Raw genomic sequence first — 22,145 nt, forward strand, 5'->3', positions numbered from 1 at the left:
GATGTTGTACCCAAGACAGGCTCTTTCAAAATTTTCCAAGAAGGCCTCGGTGTCATCACCTGCCTTGTAGGTGGGAAATTTCCTGTGCTGTGGAGCAATAATTGGCGCCGGGTTGTTAGGGTTGGCTGGCACATGCAGCCCAGCTTTCGCCAAGTCCAGTTCATGTTTTCTCTGTTTTTCCTTCTCTTCATTTTCTTTTTGTTGTTTTTCCATTTCTCGGCGGTGGGCCAACTCTTCTTCTTCTTGTTTCCTTCGGTGGGCGAACTCTTCTTCTTCTAGTTTTCTTTTGTGTGCTGACTGTTTGATTTGTTCTTCTCCTTCTTTCATCTCCATCTCTTTTTGTTTTATTTCCAGTTCCTGTTTGTGTTTTTCCACCTCTCTCCTGTGTTCAGCTTCTTTGATTTGTTCTTCGGCCTCAATTTTTGCCTTAGAAGTCATGGTTCCTGTTTTCTTGTGTTGGGGTGCCCTCCGGTGTTTATCTTCTGAACTGCAGGTTCTCTGTTGCCTCCTGAAGTCTGCCTAGCAACAGTGCCTTTAGCTAATTTTCAATGTTAAGTAAACCTGAAAAACCACTTTATTTGCATTTATATAGTGCTGGTAATGACTCTCAATGGGAGTGCTATTGTGTGACAAAAGACCCTCAACAGTCTCTTAATGGCTTCTCGCTTAACATGCAAGCCACAAACTGCCAGAGAGAGCAGAAAAAAAAATTCTCTCTGGTTCCCTTTTAAAACCAACTGTTTCTCTCTGCTAAAAAGCCCTTAGCAGAGAAGAGAAAAATATAATATTCCTACTGGCTTCTGGATTCTGTCTATATCCCACCACTGCCACTCATGTCATAACCTTAGTCCCAGATTTGGACCTTAGCGTCCAAATTATGGGGGTTAGCATGAAAACCTCCAAGCTTAGTTACCAGCTTGGACCTGGTACTTGCTGCCACCACCCAAAAAATTAGAGTGTTTTGGGGCACTCTGGTCCCTCTGAAAAACCTTCCCTGGGGACCCCAAGACCCAAATCCCTTGAGTCTCACAACAAAGGGAAATAATCCTTTTTCCCTTCCCCCCTCCAGGTGCTCCTGGAGAGATACACAGACACAAGCTCTGTGAAACTACACAGAGTGACCCCCCTCTCCGTTCCCAATCCTGGAAACAAAAAGTACTTTCCTATTCCCCCAGAGGGAATGCAAAATCAGGCTAGCAAATCCAACACACAGATCTCCCCTGATTTCTTCCTCCCACCAATTCCCTGGTGAGTACAGACTCAATTTCCCTGAAGTAAAGGAAACTTCAACCGGTCTAAAACGAAAGCTTTATATAAAAAAGAAAGGAAAAATACATACAAATGGTCTCTCTGTATTAAGATGACACAATACAGGGTCAATTGCTTAAAAGAATATTGAATAAACAGCCTTATTCAAAAAGAATACAAATCAAAGCACTCCAGCACTTATATTCATGCAAATACCAAAGAAAAGAAACCATATAACTTACTATCTGATCTCTTTGTCCTTACACTTAGAAACAGAAGACTAGAAAGTAGAAACTACTTCTCCAAAGCTCAGAGAAAGCAGGCAGGCAGACAAAAGACTCAGACACAAACTTCCCTCCACCCAGAGTTGAAAAAATCCGGTTTCCTGATTGGTCCTCTGGTCAGGTGCTTCAGGTGGAAGAGACATTAACCCTTAGCTATCTGTTTATGACATGCACAATAAACAATAACCAGAAAATAATTAGTTTATAACAGGGGTCTCAAACACGCGGCCCACAAGGTTATTTTCTGCGGCCCCCAAGCTCCTTGAGGCCCTCACACCCTCCCCTAGTGTTTACCTAGAGCGGCTACGACCCAGCACACTCCAGGTACCACTCTGCCACTCCATGAAGAGGAAAGAACCTGGGGGAAAAGAGGTGCAGGGGTGTGCGTGTTCCTGTTGCTTCAGGTACCGCCCTCAGCAGCTCCCATTGGCCGCAGTTCCCTGTTCCTGGCCAATGGGAGATGCTGGGGGCTGTGCCTGAAGCAACAGCAACGCACACCCCTGTGCCCTTGCTCCCCCATGTTCCAGCCACTTCCCAGAGCGGAGCGGGGGCAGGGCTGGCAGGCAGGGAGCCTGCCCTGCCCCCGGTGCGCACTGGGCCAGAGCCTGCCCCCCAAGCCCCTCCTGCAGTCAAACCCCCTGCCCTGAACCCTTTGCCGTACCCTGCACCCCGACCCCCTGCCACACCCCTCCTGCACCCCAAACCACTGCCTTGAGCCCCCTGCTGCACCCCTCATCCCTCCTACACTCCACACCCCAACTCTCTGCCCTGAGCCCCTGCCACACCCCACACCGCTCCTGCACCCCCTGGGGGCAGGGAGGGGGCAGAGTTGGGGTGGGGATTTCAGGGAACGGGTTGGAATAGGGGCAAAGGAGGAGTGGGAAGAGGCAAGGCAGAGGCGGGGTCTCATAGAAGGGGTGGAGTGGGGGCGGGGCCGAGGGAGGCGGGAGGAAGTGTCAGTAATGCGGCCCTCAGGCCAATGTACTAGTCCTCATGTGGCCCTCATGGTCATTGAGTTTGAGACACCTGGCATAGACAAATACCTCTCGGGGGATGGTGTAGGTATACTTGGGCCTGCCCCAGTGAAGGGGACTGGATTTGATGACTTCTCAATGTCCTTTCCAGAGCTACCTTTCTATGATTCTATGATACACATGCTTTACGGCAACCAGAAGGTCCTATGGGGGAAAAAAGGGAAGAGCAAATCTCATAGTCCCATTTCTAAGGTGAAAAGCAAGTGTAACCCACACACACCATGAGCAGAAAAATTAAGGATTTTTTAAATTTTGTTTTGTTTTTGTTTTTCAGCCTATCAGGCCTTTTTTATCCTCTATGATGAAGCAATAATGGACACAAGTGCAATTTAAAAATAATCCTTTAACAGGCAGTCCTACTTTCCTTTACCAGGCAACCCTAAAGATGGTGAGGATCAGTTGGGGTGGAAAAGGCTGCCCTTGAAAGGCTGTATCTCTCTGTTGACCAGAACTCAAAACCAGCTGCCTTGAAAGCAGCACACCAAAAACTGTTTGATTTGTTACCCTGCTGGGAAGGGAAACTTTTTTGTGTTTGTTTTCACTACCCTTCTCAGGAGCTTTGTTTTCCCATGGCTAGAAGGAAGATCCAACATTTCTCTTTCCCTTTGCCAACTGAGTTTCTTTGTTAAAGTCCCTCCTTCGAAGGAAAAAATAAAAGTTTGTCTGGACTCTGCTTAAAAAAAACAAACAAAAAAACCTTCCGGAAAGAAAAACGGTTCCTGTTCTCTTTACACTGACTGTTTAGTATTTTTTCCTTTAAAGTAACACCATCATTTAAAAACTCTTGTTTAAGGGCTTGTCTATATTTAAAATGCTACAGCAAGACAGCTGAAGTGCTTCAGTGTAGACACTACTATACCAACGGGAGCAGCTATACCCAAAAAGAAGCAGCTACGTCAACGGAAAAAATCTTCTGTTAACCAGGCGCTGTCTACACAGGAATTTAGATCAGTTTATCCATGCCACTGTGGGGTGTGGATTTTACACACACCTAACCAATGTAGTTAAACCAATCTAATTTTCTTGTATAGACCAGGCCTAAATGTTTTACATGCTATTGTTACATCTACACACTTTAAGGTTTATGTAATTGGACAGCTCTTGGTTTAGTCAGTTTCACAGAACAGTAAGGCTCCAATTTTGCAATGAGCTTTGTGTGTGGACACACTGTTGTTCCCAGTCAGAGTTCACTGCAAGATCAGGCCCTCCCTCTGCTTATGGGGGGGAACTGAACCCCATTCTCTTGAGTTACAAAACAGCACTCTAACTTGTGGGCCACCTTTCACCCCTTTCCTCTGTTTGAGTGGGTCTTCCGTAAATCCATAACAATCATCAGGGAGACCCACGGTCAGGTGTAGTACATGAAACTACCTTTAACTCATTTTTTAAGATGACTAGATATCAAATTGATGATGCCTTGTTAATGGGTTAGCAAACGGCTGTGACTCATCCTACAAGGCTATTTGAAAAGTTGTCATAATAGAGATAAACTTCAGAAAATATATTCTACTACACAAATGATTGGATCATAGCCAGTTAATATTGTACAAGGAGAGTAAAAGGAATACAGTAAAAACAGGTTAAAGCAAATGGTACTTGTACAGGTCAGCAGTTCAAGTACCCAAGAGATAAAAGTTCAGTGGTTCAAGGGTACTGAGGCCCACTCTTGTTTTCCATGTTAATGAATGATCCTGTGAAGGTCACTTAAAACTAGTTTAATTGCCAACAACCAGAAAATGAAATCAGGGGTACATATCAGTATGAAAGAGCAAAGCAACTAAATTCACAACTTTGTTAGTAAGATTGCCTTCTATTTATGCATTTGATATGTGCAATTAATTCTAGTAACATGTAAGATAATTAGATGATAAAAAACAATGTAGCTGAGAGTACAGTAAATTACTTCAGTGGGAGTTTGCGTGCATAAGGGCATACAAGATCAGGGCCTGAACAGGAACATCATCCAGTGCACAGACCAGAATGTGTGGGACTTAGAGAAGGCAAATTTAACTGGTGAACAATCATAAGGCAAAAAGTTGTGAAACAAAGAGACAGCTGCAAACCAGATTCAGAGAGCAATACCTGAGCTGTCTGCTTAGAAAAAAAGAATTACTCTCCTTGCTACAGTATTTATCTAATGCAATATCCCCTAAACGTTTGAATATGCTATGATAAGCATCACATTTTTTTTACTGGTTTCAGAGTAGCAGCCATGTTAGTCCGTATCCGCAAAAAGAACAGGAGTACTTGTGGCAACTTAGAGACTAACAAATTTATTTGAGCACAAGCTTTTGTGGACTACAGCCCACTTCATCGGATGCATGCAGTGGAAAATACAGTGGGAAGATATATATATACACAAAGAACATGAAACAATGGATGTTACCATACACACTCTAACGAGAGTGATCAGTTAGGGTAAGCTATTACCAGCAGGAGAGAAAAAAACATTTTTACTATGATAGTACTCATCTGAGGAGAATAAAAATGCACAATACAGAAAAAATATCACAAGCATTCAGGTGTAGGATCTTCCTATGAATGTTGATATATTCTCAGTCTAAACTTTCATTTCAAATAAGTTAAGTTTCTAGCCTGTGTGACTGTGATTAGCCTTCACCTTGTAAGCATATGAAGAGTTGTCATTTTGACAAGTATGAATATCTCCTGTGACAAATTTTGCCCATTTTAATGTAAATACTTTAACAGCTAAGAGAATCCCAAGAACGAGCTAAAGCACCAGCTGCAGTAAAACAATATTAAAATATGTAAAGCTACTTTTTTTGAGTTTGCATATAATTAAGAATATATTTGTTGACTATTTGGAGCTGACATTTTAAAGACTCTAGATGTAGACTGCTATAATTGAACTGGCTAAGGAAAAACAAACCAAGTATCTGAAAATATTCTGAACACGTTTCAAACCAAAGGAGGACTGTCTAGTAATCAAAACAGGGAATTAAAGGGCTGAATTTCTGGTCCTCACACTAAGTGGGGAAAATCATTTGGTGCCTGTTCCAAAGCCTATCTTTCCTTTGACTTCACTAAGCTCTAGATCAGGTAATAAGGTCCTGGGAGCTGAGAGCGCAGCAGCCTGGAGGATCAGGTTCTGAGTTTGTCTGTGCTTCAGTTTCCCCATATGCAAAATGGTTAGAAACATCCCCACCATGCACCGAGCTGTATTATTTAATGTTTGAAAAAGCTCTGCGTTTTTGTGATTAAAGGGTTTCTTAGATCTCTTTGCAAATCCCGTATCATATTTGTTAGTATTCATGGGAACAAATGTTTGATGTGGTGATCCACATAACTCAGATTTTCTAAATAAAATAAAGCCCTGTACTCATGAACTACCCTGCAGTAAAAAATCACTCTGTACAGCTAATGCATGAAAATATACACATTAAGAATTTCACTGAGCTGCCATAAGTAACTTTATTTTTTTTTAATCGCTTGTGTGTGTATTGGCTGTTTTCTGTTGGACCTAGTTGTGCCCATTTGTTGTCTAATCCTTGGCTACTTTTGTAACATGTATGTTGAACACACAGGGCTAATAGCTGTCCTCTCTTACGCTGATGTAACCATACTGCACAGATGTAATGGACAGAACTTGGCCCATAAATTAATATACATTAAAGGCCAAACTCTGCAGTTGTTACACAGGCAAACACCACATTGCCCTCAGTGGGGGATTTACCCAAGTAAGGCCCGTGGGTTTTGGCTCTTAGGCCTAAATCCCCAAAGGTGCTAGGCATCCAACTCCCACAGAAATCAGTGGAATTTAGGTGCCCAAATACTTTTGAGGACCAGTGCCTTAGAGTTTAGGTTTACTTTTCACACTAGTTAAGCCAAAGTATGTGCTGACTTACACTTTATGTGACCCCAGTACAGGGAACAAACGAATCAAGGTACAATAATGTGAGGGATACAAATTAAACCCAGGAGCCAAAATTCTCTGTGGGCCTCCACCCAGCCTGTGTGAAACCAGCGCAGAATACAGGCCCTTGGAGGGAATTTTTACCTCCTGATTTCCTAGCACCGCTGACAATGGCTCGGGAAAGATGCTGCATTTTTGAAACTAGTAACTAGAGGCCGGTCTGTGACACCGGCTCCTATTACAGACAAATCAAGGCAAAAGCCGCGTCCTGCAGGGCCCGGAAGGGTCGAGTCACGGAGAGCCCAGTGACCAGACTCTGCCGGGGAGCGGGGCTCTCTGGGCCCGGGGTCTCGCATGTCCGTCCGCTGCATTAGCCGGGTCCCCGCGGCTGAGGAAGGCTCCAGGCTTACAGCCCACAAGGGGGTTGGGCTCAGGGGGAGTCACCGCTCCGGCGGAGGGGGGCAGCGGGAGGGCTGGACTGCGGCCAGAGGCGGCCGCTGCAGCCCCCTCGGCCTCCCTGCACACACACGCCCCCGTCGCGCCGTGTCACTCCGCAGCCGCCCCCCGCCCGTCGCGGCGGCTGTAGGCAGGAGCCGGAGCCGGAGCCGGAGCCGGGGCCAAGCCGGCTTGTGGTGAGCGCGGGCCCGGCCGCAGGGGGCGGGCTGGAGAAGCGCCTCCCTCCAGGTGCTGGGGACCGGAGTCCGGAGACAGACGCGCCGCGGCCGCCGCTGGAGGCTGGTCCCGGGAGGTGAGCGGGTCCCGGGCGGGGCGGGAGGATACATTCCCCCCCTCTGCGCACGTCTCCGCGGTGGGCTGCACGGGGGCGGGGAGGGGCCTCGGGCGAGCCTTGTGCTCCCAGCCCCACCGGGGGCCAAAGCCCTGCGGCCCCATTCATCCAGTGCCCCCTCTCCCGCCAGTGCGAGCATCTCCCTCGCCATCGTCGGGCCGGGAGCATCCCGGGCTGGGCAGGGCAAGCGCCGGGGAGAGGGGGGGCAGCGCCACAGACCTGCGCTGCTGGGGCCACAGGCTGGGGGCTTCAGCCCAGCGACTGGCTGCCAGCTACCCCTCAGCCCAGCTGCGCCCTGCCAGGCCTGATGTCGCTTGTCCCCCCAGGGCCCCACTCCACCCCCGAAGGAGCAGCTGGGGCGCGCATTCTGCGCTGATCGTGAGCCTCTTTTTGCGCACACACCCTGCAGTTCAGCGGGGCACGCACAGGGCCGGTTTTAGCCATTTCGCTGCCCCAAGCACGGCGGCACGACCCGGGGGGCGCTCTGCCACTCGCCGGTCCCGCGGCTCCGGTGGCCCTCCGCAGGCGTGCCTGGGCACGCAGGGTGTAAAGTCAGCCCGGGACTGGACCCAGTGCATGTTATCGTGGGCAGGTCACGTTTTGAAAAGCACCACAGTCACTTTCAGTGTCAACTCCTGTCAGTGGGACTCCGGCTGGTAAGTGACTTTGGCGTGTTGGGAAATGTCCCCTGAGAAGGAAGTAGTACCGGGCCAAATTCTGCTCTGTTGCACACCGGTCATTTCTTCACTGACTTATTATGGTAGCAGCTAGAGGCCCCAACGAAGATCAGGGCCCCCATTGTGCTAGGCACTGTACAGATGAATAGTGAGAGATGATCCCTGTCCCCAGAAAGTTTACAATCTAAAGAGACAAAGCATGGGAGTGGGGAGTGACATAAAGAGGGAAGTGACTTGTCCAAGGTCCTACAGTAGATCAGTGGCAGAGGCAGGAATAGAATATAGGGCTGGCCTACACTTAAAAATATCTGTGTTGCTCAGGGATGTGAAAAATCCACTCCCCCCAAACATCATCGCTCTGCAGGGGCTGCTCCAGGCCCCAGCATGCCAAGCACGTGCTTGGGGCGGCATGCCACGGGGGACGCTCTGCTGGTCGCCGGGAGGACAGCAGGCAGGGGTCCGGTGGACCTCCCGCAGGGGTGCCTGCGAAGGGTCCGCTGGTCCCGCGGCTTCGGTGGAGCCGCGCGACCAGCGGACCCTCCGCAGGCACCCCTGCGGGAGGTCCACCGAAGCTGTGGGACCAGCCGACCCTCCGCAGGCACGCCTGGGGGAGGTCCACCAGAGCCGCAGGACCGGCGACCGGCAGAGCGCCCCCTGCGGCATGCCGCCGTGCTTGGGACAGTGAAATGTCTAGAGCCGCCCCTGTCGCTGCCAATATAATCCCCGGCATAGTAGCTAGGTTGATGGAAGAATGCTTCCATTGACCTAGCTAATATCACTCAGGGAGAGGGAGTACCTACAGCGACAGAAAAACCTCTTCTATTGGTGTGGGATGTGTCTACGCTACGGGTTTATGCCACCATACTAATTGCACCATAGCTATGCTGGTGCAGCCCTACAGCATAGACATAGGTTTCCTGGATCCTAGCCTAGTTCCCCAGCCTCTATGCCACATTGCCTTTCACATTACACCAGTGTAACTGAGAACAGACTTTGGCTCAGTTGTCTATGTGCAGGGTGGGAAACCACTGTGGATTCTTTTAAGATGAAAGGACTTAATTGTTAGAGAAGGTGTTTTAATTAATTATTTTACTTAAAAACAGGTTATTTGACTAGGAGTTTTTCTCTTTATCATTTTTTCCCTTTCAGTTTTTGACATTCTGTCTCATTTTTCTGTGTTTCTGTTGCTCTGTATTTTTTATTTTTTCTTCTCTTTTCACTTATTTCTGTCTCTCTACCTTTCTACCTTCTGTTTCTTTCTGTCTCTCTACCTTTCTTTCTTTCTTTCTTTCTTTCTTTCTTTCTTTCTTTCTTTCTTTCTTTCTTTCTACACATTCCTAGAAGCTACAAGAGGAAAATTAAAAAGGAAACCATCATCTTGAAAAGCATATTTCTGACTGAAAAATTTGTATTATCCATAGTAAAAAGTAACACTCAAGATAACTATAGGTGAAATAAGTTGGCAAAAAACAAATATTTTCACTTGTTTAGTTGTGTACTTTGTCCATTTGACAACACTTTGTGTAGAGTCAGTTTATCTTTTTCCCCTGTAAAGTCAGTCAGTCTGTGTCTCCCTGGCAGAATCAACCCTTATCAGCTTCAGTAGAGCAGCAGACTAAAAGATTTATTTGATGGTATCCTGTTAACTATCAAACAACTTGTAGAACAGGGATTTAGAATTTACCATGTGTGACAGACCCAGACCAGTGAGGTACAGGAGTCTGGTAGAGGGCAGATATACTGGTCACTGGATGAGTAGTTTTCTGTTCCCTGAGTGACCAGAGCAGGGGGTGCACTAGAGTAATCAGGAACCTGCTAGAACCAATTAAGGCAGACAGGCTGATTAGAACACCTGCAGCCAATCAAGGCAGGCTAATCAGAGCACCGGGGTTTAAGAAGAAGCTCACTCCAGTGAGGCATGGGGGAACCAGAGGAGAGGAAGTGCATGTGAGGAGCTGGGAGCAAGAGACACAAGGAGCTGAGAGTGAGAGGCTGTGCTGCTGGAGGACTACAGAGTACAAGCGTTATCAGACACCAGGAGGAAGGTCCTGTGGTGAGGATAAAGAAGGTGTTTGGAGGAGGCCATGGGGAAGTAGCCTAGGGAGTTGTAGCTGTCATGCAGCTGTTACAAGAGGCACTATAGACAGCTGCAATCCACAGGGCCCTGGGCTGGAACCCGGAGTAGAGGGCGGGCCCGGGTTCCCCCCAAACCTCCCAACTCCTGATCAGACGCAGGAGGAGTTGATCCAGACTGTGGGGAAGATCACTGAGGTGAGAAAATCTGCCAATAAACGCAAGACCCACCAAGGTAGAGAAGGAACTTTGTCACACATGCCAAACCATATCATTAGTCCATTAAGTCTGGCACATAACACGTTGCCTAGCACCAACATAAGATCCCAAATGAACCAAAAACTAACCAACCAAAAATTCTATATTTAAGACACTTAGCTGGCTAGTTGGGCAGTATAATAACCTTAGTCCCAGATTTGGACCTTAGCGTCCAAAATATGGGGGTTAGCATGAAAACCTCCAAGCTTAGTTACCAGCTTGGACCTGGTACCTGCTGCCACCACCCAAAAAATTAGAGTGTTTTGGGGCACTCTGGTCCCTCTGAAAAACCTTCCCTGGGGACCCCAAGACCCAAATCCCTTGAGTCTCACAACCAAGGGAAATAATCCTTTTTCCCTTCCCCCCTCCAGGTGCTCCTGGAGAGATACACAGACACAAGCTCTGTGAAACTACACAGAGAGACTCCCCCTCTCTGTTCCCAATCCTGGAAACAAAAAGTACTTTCCTATTCCCCCAGAGGGAATGCAACATCAGGCTAGCACTCCAACACACAGATCTCCCCGATTTCTTCCTCCCACCAATTCCCTGGTGAGTACAGACTCAATTTCTCTGAAGTAAAGAAAAACTCCAACAGGTCTTAAAAGAAAGCTTTATATAAAAAGAAAGAAAAATAAGTACAAATGTTCTCTCTGTATTAGATGATACAACACAGGGTCAATTTCTTAAAAGAATATTGAATAAACAGCCTTATTCAAAAAGAATACAAATCAAAGCACTCCAGCACTTATATTCATGCAAATACCAAAGAAAAGAAACCATATAACTTATTATCTGATCTCTTTGTCCTTACACTTAGAAACAGAAGACTAGAAAGTAGAACTACTTCTCCAAAGCTCAGAGCAAGCAGGCAGCCAGAAAACAAAGACCTTAGACACTCAATTCCCTCCACCCAAAGTTGAAAAAATCCGGTTTCCTGATTGGTCCTCTGGTCAGGTGCTTCAGGTGAAAGAGACATTAACCCTTAGCTATCTGTTTATGACACGCCCCCCAAATTGCAGACAGTGGGGAAGCTCACTGGCGGCGATTTCCTTCTAGAACTTGAAAATAAACAGATTAATACAACACATACACCTTTACATATACTCCTAAGTATATAACTAACAGACTTCTACATTTTAAGAACACTTTTTAACTACTGAATTCTGGGAAACTCTCACGGGAGAGTGCATCAGCAACTTTATTAGAAGCTCCTGTGATGTGTTGAATTTCAAAATCAAAATCTTGGAGAGCTAAACTCCAACGAAGAAGTTTCTTGTTGTTCCCCTTGGCAGTATGAAGCCACTTTAGTGCAGCATGGTCAGTTTGTAGTTGGAACCGCCGTCCCCAAACATATGGGCGTAGCTTTTCCAGGGCGTACACAATGGCATAGCATTCCTTTTCACTGACTGACCAGTGACTTTCCCTCTCAGACAGTTTCTTACTGAGAAACACGACAGGATGGAAGTTGTGATCTGTTGCTTCCTGCATGAGCACTGCTCCTATACCACGCTCAGATGCATCTGTGGTTACTAGGAATGGCTTGTCAAAGTCCGGGGCCCTGAGCACAGGGTCAGACATGAGCGTTGCCTTAAGTTGGGTAAAGGCCTTTTGACACTCATCAGTCCACTTAACTGCATTTGGCTGGGTCTTTTTGGTCAGGTCGGTCAGTGGGGCAGCGATTTGGCTGTAGTGGGGTACAAATCGCCTGTAGTATCCGGCCAAGCCTAAGAAGGATTGGACCTGCTTCTTGGACCGTGGGACAGGCCACTTTTGGATAGCATCTACCTTGGCCTGTAGGGGGTTTATGGTTCCTCGACCCACCTGGTGCCCCAGGTAAGTCACTCTGTTTTGGCCTATTTGACACTTTTTGGCCTTAACAGTTAGTCCTGCCTGCCTGATGCGCTCAAAGACCTTTTCCAGGTGTAGTAGGTGTTTGGGCCAGGAGTCTGAAAAAATGGCCACATCATCGAGGTAGGCAACTGCAAATTCTCCCAGTCCAGCTAGTAGACCATCTACCAGCCTCTGGAAGGTGGCGGGTGCATTTCGAAGGCCGAAAGGAAGGACATTGAATTCATACACCCCCGCATGGGTGACGAATGCTGACCTCTCCTTGGCAGGTTCATCTAGCGGTACTTGCCAGTACCCCTTGGTTAAGTCTATTGTAGAGATGAACTGGGCACGTCCCAACTTTTCCAATAGCTCATCGGTACGTGGCATTGGATAGTTGTCCGGACGAGTTACCGCATTTAGCTTACGGTAGTCCACGCAAAAGCGTATTTCCCCATCTGGTTTGGGTACCAGAACCACTGGAGATGCCCATGCACTGGTAGATGGGCGGATTATACCCATCTGTAGCATGTTCCGGATCTCCCGTTCTATAGCAGCTTGGGCATGAGGAGACACTCGGTAGGGTGGGGTTCTGATTGGGTGAGCATTACCTGTATCAATGGAGTGGTATGCCCGTTCAGTCCGTCCTGGGGTGGCTGAGAACAATGGGGCGAAGCTAGTGCACAGCTCCTTGATTTGTTGCCGCTGCAGACGTTCCAGGGTGGTTGAGAGGTTCACCTCTTCCACGCCACCGTCTTTTTTCCCGTCGTAGTAGACACCGTCAGGCCACTCAGCATCATCTCCCTGGACTGTAAACTGACAAACCTGTAAGTCTCTGGAATAGAAAGGCTTGAGAGAATTAACATTGTACACTTTAGGCTTTAGTGAGGAATTGGGAAATGCTATGAGGTAGTTTACAGCTCCCAGGCGCTCTTGGACCGTGAAGGGCCCTTCCCATGATGCTTCCATCTTATGGGCCTGTTGCGCCTTCAAGACCATAACCTGGTCTCCTACCTTGAAGGACCGATCTCTGGCATGTCTGTCATACCAGGCCTTTTGCTCTTCCTGAGCATCCTTTAGATTCTCTCTAGCAAGGGCTAAAGAGTGTCGGAGGGTGCTTTGTAGGTTGCTTACAAAGTCCAGAATGTTAGTTCCTGGAGAAGGCGTAAACCCCTCCCATTGCTGCTTTACCAACTGTAATGGCCCCTTAACCTCGTGACCATACACAAGTTCAAATGGTGAAAACCCTAAACTGGGATGTGGTACAGCCCTGTAGGCAAACAGCAACTGCTGCAACACTAGGTCCCAATTATTGGAGAATTCGTTGATGAATTTTCGTATCATGGCCCCCAAAGTTCCATTGAACCTTTCCACCAGGCCATTGGTTTGATGGTGGTACGGGGTGGCAACCAAGTGATTCACCCCATGAGTTTCCCACAGTTTTTCCATGGTCCCTGCCAGGAAATTAGACCCTGAATCTGTAAGGATGTCAGAGGGCCAACCTACCCTGGCAAAGATGTCTGTTAGGGCCAGGCACACAGTGTTAGCCCTGGTGTTGCCTAGAGCGACTGCTTCTGGCCATCGGGTAGCAAAGTCCACTAAAGTCAGTACGTACTGCTTTCCTCTGGGCGTCTTTTTTGGGAAAGGGCCCAGAATATCCACAGCTACTCGCTGAAATGGGACCTCAATTATGGGGAGTGGCTGGAGAGGGGCCTTGACCTGGTCTTGAGGCTTACCCACTCTTTGGCATACCTCACAAGACCGGACATACTTGGCAACGTCCTTGCCCATCCCCTCCCAGTGGAAGGACTTCCCCAACCGGTCCTTGGTTCGGTTCACCCCAGCATGGCCACTGGGATGATCATGGGCTAAGCTTAAGAGCTTCCCCCGGTACTTAGTTGGAACCACCAACTGTTTTTGCGGCTGCCATTCTTCCCGGTGTCCACCAGAAAGAATTTCCTTGTATAAAAGTCCTTGGTCTATAACAAACCGGGATCGATTAGAAGAGCTGAGAGGCGGTGGGGTGCTCCGTGCCGCCGCCCAAGCTTTCTGAAGGCTGTCATCCGCTTCCTGCTCAGTCTGGAACTGTTCCCTTGAGGCTGGGGTCACCAGTTCTTCCTCAGACTGTGGACTGGGGCTTGGTCCCTCTGGAAGCGATGTAGGTGATGGGGTTGTTTCCGTTGCTGGTGAACCGCTCTCCGCTGGTGCACCTGAGGGTATTTTAGGCTCTGGCTGAGCCTTTTGGGTATGGTTGTCTTTTGCTTCTGCCAGTTCTGGCTCGCTGGCGCCCTCTGGCGTTGAGTTTGAAGATGGGGTTGCCCTTGCTGGTGCTGGTTGCTGTTCCAGTTCCGGGCCTGGGACTGGAGATGCTGTGGCTGTTTCAGTGGTAGGCATGGAATCCGGGTCCACTACCTCTGTCTGGGTCTCTGGTAACACAGACGGGGCCTCTGTGGACGGCTCAGGAACAGGAAGGGGTCTGGAAGCTTGCCTGGTTTGGCTACGTGTAACCATTCCCACTCTCTTGGCCCGCCTCACCTGGTTGGCCAAGTCTTCCCCCAGTAGCATGGGGATAGGATAATTGTCATAGAGTGCAAAAGTCCACATTCCTGACCAGCTTTTGTACTGGACAGGCAGTTGAGCTGTAGGCAAGTCTACAGCTTGTGACATGAAGGGGTAAATTGTAACTTTGGCCTTTGGGTTGATGAATTTGGGGTCAACGAAGGATTGGTGGATAGCTGACACTTGTGCCCCCGTGTCTCTCCACGCAGTAACCTTCTTTCCGCCCACTCTCAAATTTTCCCTTCGCTCCAAGGGTATTTGAGAGGCATCCGGGCCTGGGGATCTTTGGTGTGATGGTGGTGTAATGAATTGCACTCGCATGGTGTTCTTGGGACACTTGGCCTTGATATGTCCCAGTTCATTACACTTAAAGCATCTTCCATCTGATGGGTCACTGGGCCGAGGTGAGTTACTGGAGACTGGTGAGGTTGAAGGGTAGGGTATCTGTGGCTTTACTTGGGTGGTATGTGGGGTCTTTGGCTGTCCTCGGTTGTAGGGTTTATGGTCTGTGTGCCCCCTGGGGTAATCGTTCCCCTTGACAGTAGCTTTCTTGCTTTCTGCCAGTTCCATCCATTTGGCTCCAATCTCCCCCGCCTCAGCGATATTCTTGGGGTTTCCATCTTGTATGTACCGTGTGATGTCTTCAGGAACACCATCCAAGAACTGCTCCATTTGTATGAGGAGGTTCAGTTCTTCCAAGGTTTGAATGTTGTTTCCTGTTAGCCAGGCCTCATAGTTTTTTGCAATGTAGTAGGCGTGTTTGGGAAATGACACCTCTGGTTTCCACTTTTGGGTTCTGAAGCGCCGACGGGCATGATCTGGGGTTATCCCCATCCTGTATCTGGCCTTGGTTAGAAAAAGTTTATAGTCATTCATTTGGTGCTTAGGCATTTCAGCTGCCACCTCTGCTAAAGGTCCACTGAGCTGTGACCTCAATTCTACCATGTACTGGTCTTCGGGAATGCTGTACCCAAGACAGGCTCTTTCAAAATTTTCCAAGAAGGCCTCGGTGTCATCACCTGCCTTGTAGGTGGGAAATTTCCTGGGCTGTGGAGCAATATTTGGCGCCGGGTTGTTAGGGTTGGCTGGCACAGGCAGCCCAGCTTTTGCCAACTCCAGTTCATGTTTTCTCTGTTTTTCCTTCTCTTCATTCTCTTTTTGTTGTTTTTCCATTTCTCGGTGGTGGGCCGACTCTTCTTCTGCTTGTTTCCTTCGGTAGGCCACCTCTTCTTCTTCTTGCTTCCTTCTGTGGGCCAACTCTTCTTCTGCTTGTTTCCTTCGGTAGGCCACCTCTTCTTCTTCTAGTTTTCTTTTGTGTGCTGCCTCCTTGGCTGCCTCTTTGGCTGCCTGTTCTCTTTGGTAGGCTGCCTCTTTGATCTGTTCTTCTCTTTCTTTCATCTCCATCTCTTTTTGTTTTATTTCCAGTTGTCGCCTGTGTTCAGCTTCTTTGATTTGTTCTTCGGCGTCAATTTTTGCCTTAGAAGTCATGGTTCCTGTTTTCTTGTGTTGGGGTGCCCTCCGGTGTTTATCTTCTGAACTGCAGGCTCTGTTCCCTCCTGGAGTCTGCCTAGCAACAGTGCTTTTAGCTAATCTTCAATGTCAAGTAAACCTGAAAAACCACTTTATTTGCATTCATATAGTGCTGGTATGACTCTCAATGGGAGTGCTATTGTGTGACAAAAGACTGTTAATAGTCCTTAACGACTTCTGCTTAACATGCAAGCCACAAACTGCCAGAGAGAGCAGAAAAAAAAAAAATTTCTCTCTGGTTCCCTTTTAAAACCAAACTGTTTCTCTCTGCTAAAAAGCCCTTAGCAGAGAAAAGAAAAATATAATATTCCTACTGGCTTCTGGATTCTGTCTATATCCCACCGCTGCTACTCATGTAATAACCTTAGTCCCAGATTTGGACCTTAGCGTCCAAAATATGGGGGTTAGCATGAAAACCTCCAAGCTTAGTTACCAGCTTGGACCTGGTACCTGCTGCCACCACCCAAAAAATTAGAGTGTTTTGGGGCACTCTGGTCCCTCTGAAAAACCTTCCCTGGGGACCCCAAGACCCAAATCCCTTGAGTCTCACAACCAAGGGAAATAATCCTTTTTCCCTTCCCCCCTCCAGGTGCTCCTGGAGAGATACACAGACACAAGCTCTGTGAAACTACACAGAGAGACTCCCCCTCTCTGTTCCCAATCCTGGAAACAAAAAGTACTTTCCTATTCCCCCAGAGGGAATGCAACATCAGGCTAGCACTCCAACACACAGATCTCCCCGATTTCTTCCTCCCACCAATTCCCTGGTGAGTACAGACTCAATTTCTCTGAAGTAAAGAAAAACTCCAACAGGTCTTAAAAGAAAGCTTTATATAAAAAGAAAGAAAAATAAGTACAAATGTTCTCTCTGTATTAGATGATACAACACAGGGTCAATTTCTTAAAAGAATATTGAATAAACAGCCTTATTCAAAAAGAATACAAATCAAAGCACTCCAGCACTTATATTCATGCAAATACCAAAGAAAAGAAACCATATAACTTACTATCTGATCTCTTTGTCCTTACACTTAGAAACAGAAGACTAGAAAGTAGAACTACTTCTCCAAAGCTCAGAGCAAGCAGGCAGCCAGAAAACAAAGACCTTAGACACTCAATTCCCTCCACCCAAAGTTGAAAAAATCCGGTTTCCTGATTGGTCCTCTGGTCAGGTGCTTCAGGTGAAAGAGACATTAACCCTTAGCTATCTGTGGGCAGTTAGAGAGATTCCTTCCTTCCTAATCTCCACAGGTGAATTATGACAGTGAAATATTATTAGGTGAAGCATGAGAAATGTGTTTACTTTCTCCTGATTATATTGGCCGTGTCAGCACTGGTTCTTGTGGGGTAACTTCCTTGTCTTCATGTGTCAGTATAATAATGCTGCATCTGTAATTTTCACTCCATGTATCTGAAGAAGTGAGTTTTTTACCCATGAAAGCTTATGCCCAAATAAATCTGTTAGGCTTTAAGGTGCCACCAGACTCTTTGTTTTTGTGGTTACAGACAAACACGGCTACCCCCTGATACTTTCTCTTGACTGACTACACATTTTATTTTTAAAAATTCCAAATAAAGATCCATCTGGCTGTCTTCCAAATTCTGCCAGTGCTGCTAAAAACAGGAAACCATTATTATGTATGGATGATTTTGAATGCTAGTTAATTTTGTGGAATTCTACTTGTATAACAGCTTTGGGAGTTCCCTAAAGCCATCAGGCACTCTTGATCCTATTGCTTATTGGTAGCACCCAAAAAAACAGCTCAAGGAATGTAGCTGTGGATGAAATATTCCTTGTAAATTATTACTGGATGCCATAACATTAGCTTAATGAGTTTCTTAATACTTTGTACTCAGCAACATTGCCTTAAGGATATGTCAGTCTGTTTTTTTCCATTCTGTCTTCCAATCTGTAATTGTCAAAGCAACTGGTGGTGGAGTCTCTGAAGCCGGCAATCTTGACATCACATCTGTTGAGTACTTGATTTGTGACATATGCCTTAACCTTACACAACAACGTCCCAGAGCACTCCAAAAGCACAGAATGTTGGATCAAATTTCAGTGAAGTGCTGCTTTTATGTTAATAATGGGTTTTCTCAAACATAATCTTCCTTAGTTTGCAATACAATTCTACCACCAATATCCTCTCCTCCCAAATGCTAATTGCAATGCAGTCACCTGCATCTCTTGGTCCAGCATTTTTCAGACCCATCCTGGTGCTTCCTAATACCTTCCCTAATTATCTGGCTTTTTTCCACATCCCTATTTCCATTCTCCCACTCACCAGGGGTCTCAGGAGCACAGGGTTTTGTCCCATAGTGGTTTTGCTTCTGAAGAGGGTATATGTCTATGGGAATGAAAGTAGAATGGGCAAGTTGTCTTGCAGAGAAGCCATCACTGCATGGTTAATACAAGAGAAGTTGGTGTTTTGTCTGAATATATTATTATTTGCTGTTAAATATTCTTGTTAAAGATTGCTCATCTTGGTGGGTGGGAGGGTAAGATGTGTACTGCATGTCCTTTCACAGCTCTCAGCTAGGGCCGGATGGGCATTTGCCTATATTTGTGCTACCTGCTACTATAGCTGCAGTCAAAGTGAGGGGAGCATGGAAAGCGGAGATGTTTTCACACCCATCAGTCTAAATGATATTTGTGATCCAGGCAGTCACTAGCACTTCTCAGCATAACAATTGTCATAGATTGTTCACTCAAGATTTTCAGTACTGTTGTTAAATTTAAAATTGACTCAGGTGCATAGGCGTGAAGGAGATGCACTAAAATGAAGCTGTCACAGATATTGCTCAGTAGCCTACAGGGACAGTTGAGTCAGTTCAATACATATATATAGCTACAAAGGCAAGGATGCCTTTGAATGATCTGTTTGAATGTTCCCTTTGTCTTTAATGGAGTCACCACAAGTAGTAAGCATAGACCAAACCACAGCTGTTGAAATGGGCCTTGTATACTACATAGAGGAAGTTGGATTAAGTATTAAGTGAAAAAGGCCTGCTTAAATGATAACTAGTGTGGAACCTCTTGAAAGAGGGGGCCATAACTCTTTTAATCAGAACAGTCTAGACCTTGCCCATACTTCTGCTTCCTAATGTGGTGAAAGAACCAGTCAGGATGGGGAAGGGTAGTGTAATGGAGCACAGTCCTGAACTGACAATGGTGTGCTCATATGGCGCCTTTTTGGAAGGAAAGGGGCATAACTGTATCTGCATAGACCTAAGAAGGTCAATGTAGCAATAAGGAAGAAAGGCATATTCTTCCCATCATAGAAGGTACAATCTCAGAGTGAAATGCTAAAAAGTGTCCATTCTGAGGCCTTGGCTACACTCACACTTTACAGCGCTGCAACTGGGGTGTGAAAAAACACCCCCCTGAGCGCTGCAAGATACAGCGCTGTAAAGCGTCAGTGTAATCAGGGCAGCAGCGCTGGGAGCGCGGCTCCCAGCGCTGCACGCTATACCCGTAAGGGATGTGGTTTACATGCAGCGCTGGGAGAGCTCTCTCCCAGCGCTGCCGCTCTGACTACACTCACACTTCAAAGCACTGCCGTGGCAGCGCTCCTGCAGCGCTGCCGGGGCAGCGCTTTGAAATTCCAAATGTAGCCATACCCTCATTTGGGCATTCCAAGAGAAGCAGTCAATTCCATTTTTATGTGTACAGTATAACTTCCAGCCTCCATTTCCCACAAGAGAATAGACTGGTGGGGAGATGAAGTACAAATTGATAAGGGTTTCAGAGGGGTAGCTGTGGTAATCTGTATCAGCAAAAAGAACGAGGAGTACTTGTAGCACCTTGGAGACTAACAAATTTATTTGGGTATAAGCTTTAATGGGCTAAAACCCACTTGGCAACACCCATTTTTTTATGTTCTCTGTATATATATATATATATATATCTATCTTCCTACTGTATTTTCCACTGCATGCATCTGATGATTTGGGTTTTAGCCCACGAAAGCTTATGCCCGAATAAATTTGTTAGTCTCCAAGGTGCCACAAGTACTCCTCGTTCTCTTTGCAAATGGCTAAGAGAATTCTTCAGAAAAAAGCCCATGTGTTAGTTCTCCTGCCCATAGGGCAATCTTCATGTCAGGCACTGGAGTGAGTCCACCTCAGCGTTTTTTGGGTCCACATGTCAGAGAGCGACATAGTTAATTTTGTAGGAAAACGTTTGTCCTTAGGGGCCCTGCTAAAAGGATATAAAACAGAGAGATAATTCAAGTGAATTCAACTGGACAATACTCTCTTCAAGTCCAAAAGATTTTCAGATCTGTATGAGTAGAGAAGTTGGTGTTTTGTCTGAATATATTATTATTTGCTGTTAAATATTCTTGTTAAAGATTGCTCATCTTGGTGGGTGGGAGGGTAAGATGTGTACTGTTTCTTTAAATCTGTAGCAGCTTGGTAGAGGTAGGTTTGCAAATGCTCTAAGTCAGTGATACTCAGATCTCAGTAGTTCAGGAGCCAAATTAGCAATCAACATTACCAAAGAGCCACAGTAGTGTGAATTCACTGTTTCGTTTACTATATATACATATAATTTTCACCAATTATTATTATTTTATCAACTAAAAGTGGTTAATAACATAGTAAAAGCATCCTGATTGGTTAATACCTTAAATTGGTTAATAATTACAACTACATAATTTCATATATGCTGCAAAAAGCTGCAGGAAACACATTAAAGAGAGCCACACTTGTGGCTCCCAAGCCTCAGTCTGAGTACCACTGCTCTAGGCAGAAGTTCTACACTGAAGGTAAGATAGAAGCTTTAGGGACAATACTGTTTTCCTCATTCTACTAAAGTTTCTTGTTCAGGGTTAGAAGAAAATGATTGTGATTTTTTTTTTTTGTCATTGTCACCTGACACATCATCTCTGAAAGATCAGGCCAAAGCAAGATGTTGAGAGCCAAAGTAACCCTGCTTCAGTGTTGCTTCCAATGTTACAGTGCTGAGTGAAAGGTTAATACATAGAGTTGTAATGTTGAATCCTTTGGCCAGCCTTCTCATTCAGGGTAAGTAAAATATCAGTATTTAGTAAGAGGTTGTTTCTTTTTTTGTTAGACTTGAAGGGTGTAAGTGATATGATATTGTGCCTGGATTGCCATACAACTAGATGTGATAGATGTATTTGAACAACAATACAGTTTCGCAATTCCTAGCTTGGCATGCACCCAGGACCAAGAATGATTTTGCAGATATTTTATCTGGATATAGAGTTGTAAGACACTGGCTTCAGAAAGTAAAACTCGCCTAAATTGAGTTGTTGCATTTAGATTCATTAGCTAGATTTCATTCTTCTTTAGAAAAGTCTTAAGACTGTAAGCTGTTTGTGGCAGGGGCTGTCTTTTTGTTCTGTGTTTGTATAGCACCTAGCCCAATGGGGTCCTTGTCCATAACTAGGGCTCCTAGACGCTATGATAATGCCAATAATTGTCTTGCATGGTGGAAAAAGAAATAGGGAGACATATTAGACTTCCAGGTTACTTAATAATTTTGTCTCTCTTGTCTTACAAATAGGCTACATTAGGTCCCCTGCAGATTGCTCCAGTACTACAGTCATGAATGCTACTGTGAGATTTCATCATGACAAGTCAACACATGTAACAGCTGTGATAATAAAATGCTTATACAAAGTTTTTGTACGTAGCTCTCATGATAGTGATCCCAGAAAGATTTATCATCCTAATTCTACAAAGGGTACAGAATGATTAAAGTCAGCATTTTCAAACTTGTATCCCCCTAAAATCAGGAACTTAAAGTCATATTTTTTCAGTGGGGGAATCAGAGTTCCTTGGAATTTACCTCAGAGTAACCTGAGATCATGATCATGAGGGACCTCAGGAGATCATCTAATCCTACCCCCTGCTCAAAGCAGGACCAATTCCCAAATGCCCCTATCAAGGATTGAACTCACAACTCTGGGTTTAGCAGGCTGATGCTCAAACCACTGAGCTACCCCTGCCCCTGTTCTTGATGTG

General features: G+C 46.1%; 2 protein-coding genes across 4 annotated transcripts in view; one reads left to right on the forward strand and one right to left on the reverse strand.

The window, feature by feature from the left end:
• The window catches only part of FAM237B (family with sequence similarity 237 member B), a 1,214,420-nt gene that overhangs the window by 1,054,468 nt on the left and 137,807 nt on the right, over positions 1 to 22,145 (reverse strand). The gene's annotated exons all lie outside the window — the stretch shown is intronic.
• Positions 7,114 to 22,145, forward strand: part of STEAP2 (STEAP2 metalloreductase) — a 36,650-nt gene continuing 21,618 nt past the window's right edge. The window contains exons 1-2 of one of the 3 annotated variants that reach the window (XM_050939587.1): positions 7,153 to 7,188; positions 21,685 to 21,880. The gene's annotated coding sequence lies outside the window, so the exon portion shown is untranslated. Of the gene's footprint in view, positions 7,189 to 7,792; positions 7,884 to 21,684; positions 21,881 to 22,145 lie in introns of those variants that run through there. The other 2 variants (XM_050939586.1, XM_050939588.1) reach the window with 2 other exon arrangements.

The sequence above is a fragment of the Gopherus flavomarginatus genome, chromosome 2, assembly GCF_025201925.1.
Source record: "Gopherus flavomarginatus isolate rGopFla2 chromosome 2, rGopFla2.mat.asm, whole genome shotgun sequence".
NCBI lineage: Eukaryota > Metazoa > Chordata > Testudines > Testudinidae > Gopherus > Gopherus flavomarginatus.